We start from the raw sequence: 6,781 nt of genomic DNA, 5'->3' as shown, positions 1-6,781 counted from the left end.
GAGTCTGCCCATCCCTGACCTAGAGAATTTTCTGTACCAGACCCTGCAGTAGATAAAGCCAAGCTGCTCTCTGGCAAAAGAGCAGTTTGGGCAGAAAACTGAACGGGCATGTCTTTAAAGAAAAGAAATATTTTATGAAAATAATATTGAAAAAATATTGAATCCTGTGGATTGAAAGAGCATAGTATACAAATAGGCACATAGTCTTGAATTTGGTAGAAAATTTTAAATGATAGTGCTTTGAAAAAGCTCATGAGAGCCTCGCTTTTATCTCCTATAAAATGAGGATCATATTAGTTCCTATTTCCTAGGACTCTGGTGAAGAGTAAGTGAGATCATCTATGTAAAGTGCTCAGCTCCATACCTGACAGGAGGAAAGTGCCCAGGAAATGTTAGCATTTATCTACATTATCAGTAACCGACCGGTTAATCTGCCCCAGGCAGAGGGGTTGACCTGCGGGCAGGGCACTGGCCACCCTGAGACTCAAACTGCCCAGAGGACCGTGCATGGAGCCAAGAGTCTCCAAGAGCCATTGATAAGATGTTCCATCTGGCTGTGCTTCTTCAGTCTCTCACAGCACCAAGCCCACATCCTCACTTTCTGGGGGATACACTTTGTGATAATTCTGTTAGCCTACGAGATCTAAAGCAGTCCTAAGACAGACCCTTCTGTGCCCATGGAAATGTTCTGTATCTGCAGTATCCAGTATGGTAGCCCCTGGCCACATTTGGCCCCTGAAACTTGCCTGGAGCAGCTGAGAAACTCTGTTCTGAATTTTGTTTATGTTTGACTCCTTTATGTTGAAGTAGCCACATGAAGTTCATGGTTACTTTGCTGGGGGCAAGAAAATTAAACTGAATTCCTTCTCAAATGCAGTTTCCCATAGTATCGCTATTGACATTTGGGGCCAGAACATTCCTTGTGCAGGGGGTGTGCCTGTGCATTGGAGGAGGTGTAGAGGATCCTTGGCCCCTGCCCATTAGAGCCTAGTAGCACCACCAAGTTGGACCAACCATAATATCCCTACACTGTGGAGAAGTTTCAGGAGGGGCAGTGGAGTATCACCCCAAATGAGAACGTCTGGTCTACCAGAAAACTTCTGAGCAGAACTGAAGGAAATCTCCACTCACATAGGTTCCCTCATTTTACCTGCACTGGGGGATTTTGCGTGCATTCCAGCTAAAGGCCCTTTCACACTGGAAGAGTTTACAGTCTTTTCCAACATGAATTTTCTGGTGGTGCGTCAGGGAGGAGACCTGCCCGAAGGACCCCACCTTTGGTGCATGCACACGGCTTCCCTGCAGTGTGGAATTTCCCGTGATTATTAACAGTTGGGCCTTCGGTGAAAGCTTTCCCACACTCAGGACACCTGTAGGGTTTCTATCTGGGAAGCATGCTCTGATGTCTCTGAACACTTGACTTACACAGAAGGTCTTTCCTCATCCCTCACACTGATAACATATCATCCCAGAGACTTTTCTGACTCTTGAGAAGGGCCACCTGGCAGGTGGAGGCTCTCCCACATTCCTGGCTTCCCTCCCAGGTGCCTGGCTGGTGAATCCTCTTGTGTTGTGACAGGTGAGAGTCGATGCATGTTGCGGATATGATCATAATCCTGCCTTGTGTTAGGTTGCAAACATGGCCCCAGTTTTCCACCCTCCCCCATGTTCATACCCTTAGTCCTAAGTGTGCAGTGCCCTCTTCTTCTGAATCTGTACTTGGCCATGGAACTTGCTTTGGCCAAAGGGATGCTGGTAAAATGTGATTTAAGCAAAAGCTTGAAAAGTGCTTATGAAACTGGCATTTGTTTCTCTCTTGTGTCTTTACCCCTGCCATGAGGATGAACATGACCAAGCAAGCCAGCTGGAGGATGAAAGATACTTGGAGTAGGGCCAGGTCTCCCCAGTGCCCCAAGAGAAGCCAGCCTAGGTGAGCTGAAGACCAGCGTCCACCAGGCATCTGGAGGAGCCCAGAAACCTCAGCAGAGCCACCTCCACGACCCCTTGTGGCTGTTGCTCCTGAAGTTTGCCAACTAAAGGATGTTGCCCACCATTCCGTACCACCTACAGTTCACCCTGAAAGGAAGTCAGGGTTAAGACCCGGGTGAGGCACTCTATGCTCTGGGGAAAGTGGCAGAAATGGCCCTCAGATAATTAGGTATTTTCAGAAAAAAAATTACTATGAACCAAGATTCTTGCATCTTCCCATACTTAGAAAAGCACTAAAATCATTGACTGAGACATCTGTTCTTCATGACCAACAGGAACCTTGTGCTGAGGTGTGTGCTTGACTGCAAGGACCCCTTCTCCAAAATCACACAGAAACTGACCTCCTACCTACCTTTTGGAGCAGTTCCTCAGAGCTCTCTGAGAGGCTGCTTCCTGGGCTATAGTCCTCAGTAAGTCCCCAAATACTGAAACTCACAGCTCTCACATTGTGCATTTTTACTTCAATCGACAATTTCTGTGGATTTTGTTGTTGTTGTAGTTAAGTGGCATTACTGTGTCTAAAGATAAGTGTCATGCATATTCCAAGTATTTATGCAATATCTGAAGAGGTAAGTGAATGGATGCTATGAATCTTGGAAGGTATGAATGTTGGAAGATGCTCTTCCACTCACAGTTGTGTGACCATCTGGGAAAGTTCCAGTGTCCACATGTGTGAGGTTATTACCGTGATGGTTAAGGGCATAGACTCTGGAGCCAGCCTGCCTGGGTTTGAATCTTGGCTTGGCTACTTATGATCTGTGTGACCTGAAGCAAATGACATGAACTCTCTGTGCCTCTGTTCTCTTATCTTGGAAAGATGGATAATAACAGAACCAGCCATATGGTTGTGAGAATTAAGTGGATCAAAATGTGTAAAGACATTAGCTCAGTGCCTACCACATGGTCAGTGCTCGAAGGTTCATCATTCTAAATATGTGTGTAAAAATGGAGACGATCCTAGTCAATGGGAGAGAGATACAGAATTGAAGAATACATTTATTCACTCATGTACTCATTACAGCCTGATTCTGGGGCTAAATTAACATAACAGACCTGGTCAGTGGGGACACAATAGCCATTCCCCTTTGCTATAATACTAGAAGCTATTAGGTGAGCACAGGATTGCCCAGCTAAGGACTGCACTTCCCAGCATCTCTTGCAGCTAGATGTGGTCATGTGACTATGCTCTGGCCAATGAGGTTTGAGGAAAAGTGATCTGGGCATCTTGTAGGAGTTGCCCTTTGAAGGACTAAAGTGTGTCTTCCCCTTCCCTCTCCCCTTCCCCCTTCCCCTGAGCCAGAATGTGGCCTGGGTGTGGGGGGTGAGCCTTCTCCAGCCAGGTGGCACAGAGCACCAAAGTCAAAGGACCCTGGCTGCCCAAATCCACCAGTTTGTAACACTTCCCCCTGGAAGTTTACACACGATCACCAACAGAGAGAAATCAACGTTGGCATATTTAAGCAGCTGTATTTTGGAGTTTTACACCAGAGTAGCCCAGGAAGTGTGTTTTGGGAGCACGGGGTCTAGGGCAGGAAGCAGAGGGACCTCAGGTATTAGGAAAGGTAGAGAATGCTGAGGCAGCACAGGGGACATTCCCACGCCTGGATCTCCTGATACTTTGCACGAGGCTTCGAAGGGGAGGTGCACTTTGAGCCAGGTTTCGAAGTTTCAGGAGAAGATTGGGATTCAAAGTCAGAGTCATTCGATTCCATGTAAAAGGTGAAGCAAACACTTGGCTGGAAGGACAGAGAACAGAGACGAAGGAAGAGAATGTTAGTGCCTAGGTAGTGTCCAGTCACCTTTAGTTTGGGGGCTGAGCACCTGCACTCAGGGGCAGCCCACCTGGGGTTGAATTCCTACTTGGCCATGGGGATCCTGGGGCAAGCATCCTGACCTTCCCTGGCCTCAGTTTACATTTCTGTATAATGGAATATAAATAACTGCTCTCTCATAGGGGAGTGTGAGGTATGAACAAGGTAATCCTAGAAAAGGATCTTTAAATTTAACAATGTTTGCCACTTACTGAGAGCTGGAAACCCGTTAGCTGTGCAACGTTTGCTTTGCTGCTTTCTTAAAACCATCTGCTTTGCTAAAAAAATTAAACACTTCCTTTCAATATAAAGCATCTCCCACGGTGCTGGCAGTATGTAGCTGCAGTAATTTCTGAGAGGACTATTATTTCTACCCAGTGGTTATTGAGTATTTACTCTGCTGCATGAATGACATGTCAGGTCCCATTTAATCCTCATGAGGTGGCCTCTGTTCTTATTTCTCCATCCTACAGATGAGGTAACGGAGGTGGGGAGGGACCAGTAAGTTTTCTCACTCTTTATGATCAGACATAGAGGTGGGGGATATGAGGCAGTCAGGATTATAAGTGAGTATATAACCTCCTCAGGGGACAGAAATCTCCCATCATTTATGTGACAGATACTTATATCCCAGGCACTGTTGTATGCACAGCACAAATGTGAACTCACTTAATCCTCGTAGTAACCCTGTGAGGGGGGTGTTCCTACTGCCCTATTTCACAGATGAGGAAACCGAGGCTCAGAGAAGTTCAGGAACTGGTCCTGGGTCCCACAGCTGGTAGTGGCTGAGGCCGGATTTGAACCCAGCACTGAGACTCTGGAGTCTGGGCTCTCAGCTTCACCAGGCTGGCATTCCCAGCTGGGAGGCTTCGGGTGCACAGGAAGGCTTTCCCTCCACTCAGTGTCCTCACCTGTGCAGAATTGTCCTTCCCCCTATTTCCGGGTTACCTACCCTCCATACTAGTGACGCTGTGGGTCCAGATCCTTCTTGCAGGGGTCGGGCGGGACCTCCTGGACATTGCAGGATGTTGAGCAGTATCCCTGGTCTCTACCCACTAGATGCCATCAGCATCACCCCTTCAATTGTGACAAACAAAAATGTTTCCAGACACTGAAGGTGTCCCCTGGGGAACACATTGCCTCTGTTTGAGAATCACTGCTGCATCCCATACTTCTGTTCTCGGGGTTGGCGAAAGGTAGGGACCTTCTACCCCTCACACTCCCATGGGCATGTGACCCAGGCTGGGGCAATTGGGGTCCTGCATCTCCTCAGCTGATGCTTGGTTCAGTGGTGAGCACAGGACCCGAAAGGACCAATCAGAATGGTCTCTGCTTCTAGGTTATTTGGTTCATCTACAAGTGTCTCTCCAATGATTTCTTATTAGTTAGTTACATGGAGAAATAAGAAAATCAGAAATTATTCAGTGGAGAAATGGGACAAGCATCTTGGCTGAATGGATCAAAATTCATATCACCAGTGATGGCAGACAGACCTAGGGTGCATCTAGATGTGATGTCATGAGAATGACGCAGCATCACTTAGGTGGTATTCCAGAGATCATAGCTACCCTGAATCTCATTCATGGGGAAATGGTAAAAAATAAACCCAATAAACCATGAATATGGAGCTGGGTGTGACTCTGGACTTCAAAATCTTCAGTGTCATAAGAGGCAAAGAAAGGCTAAGGAGATTTTCTACCTTAAAGAGAAGTAAAGATACATTACTAAGCACAATACCTGGCCCTAGACCAGACCTTGTGTAGGAGGAAAAAGAACACCAAGCAGACAGCATGTAGCAAATTATCAAAACTGGAATATGCACAGGGATAAGATGAAAGTGTGTATCAGGGTTGAATGCGCGAAAATAGAAAATAGAAAAAGTGCTAAAAATTGGTGAATTTGGATGATCTTTATACTGCTTTGCAAAATCTGTGACTCTTACATTCTTTTCTAATAACATTTCTAGAGAGTCCTCCCTGGCACTGCTGCAGGCACTAATAGGAAACGTGTTCTTGCGAGCATCCTGACCCTGTGCCTCCCCTGACCTCTCCCCACGGCACCCCTGGTTCCCCTTCAGGGCCGCTCCAAGCTCCGCTCCTGCCTGTTAAGAATCCCAGAGATAGAGCAGACGCCTCATTGGCTAAGGTTGAGTCACCTGCCCAGCCTGGAACCAATCATAGGGAACCTTGGCATTGCTGGCTCTGATTGGTCAGGGGCATATCTGGAGCTGGTCTGAGGATGGGATCAGATCCATTCGAAGGGCATGGAGACAGGTGGTCCCCCAAGAAAAACCAAGGGTGTTAGTAGGAGAAGGAGGAATGGTATCCAGGTGGACAAAGCCACAGCTGCCTATGCAGGAGGGACCCTTACGTAATTCATTCCCTCACTTAATCAGCCCATGTGTATACAGTGCCTAAGGCTGGTTACATCTGTTCTAGGCAGGGGGATATGCCATTGAACAACAGAGGAGGTTCCTGCCCCCAAGAACCACTTTAGTAGGGAACACAGATGATGAACACACAGATACAGGTACGCTCTCAGGTAGCAATAATAACGCTGAAGAAATTGAGCAAAGCGAGGGGTTAGAGAGAAATGAGGCAAAAGTGAGCAAGGGAGGCTTCATGGAGGAGGTGACATTAGAGCAGAGGCAGGAATTAGGAAAGAAAAGAAGGCAGGAAAGAGGGCAGCATCTCCAAGAAAACCATGCCCCAGAGCTGGGGCTACATCCTCAAGGGTACAAGGGGCACCGAGCCATGCAAGGGTCTCTGCTGGGCAGAGAGGGTGGCAGATGTGCCTTAGCTCAGACCCAAGGGCCTCTGGTCAAAGGGAGGAAACAAGCAGGTTTACCATGGGACAGATCGGCACCCGTCTGGCTGACACTCTTGCATTCTTTCTGGGGGGCTTCCTTGACGCCTCACCAGGGTTCTCAGAAGGCAGGGCTGAGGGAGGAGGAAAGACTCATGAGGCCATCTTGCCCTCTG

General features: G+C 47.6%; 1 protein-coding gene across 1 annotated transcript in view; it reads right to left on the bottom strand.

Moving 5' to 3' along the window:
* ZIM2 (zinc finger imprinted 2) overlaps positions 1 to 6,781 on the bottom strand; it is a 130,309-nt gene that overhangs the window by 52,730 nt on the left and 70,798 nt on the right. The gene's annotated exons all lie outside the window — the stretch shown is intronic.

This window comes from Balaenoptera musculus, chromosome 19, assembly GCF_009873245.2.
Source record: "Balaenoptera musculus isolate JJ_BM4_2016_0621 chromosome 19, mBalMus1.pri.v3, whole genome shotgun sequence".
NCBI lineage: Eukaryota > Metazoa > Chordata > Mammalia > Artiodactyla > Balaenopteridae > Balaenoptera > Balaenoptera musculus.
Note: the sequence above shows the minus strand (reverse complement) of the source record. Positions and strands in the feature narration are given on the sequence as shown.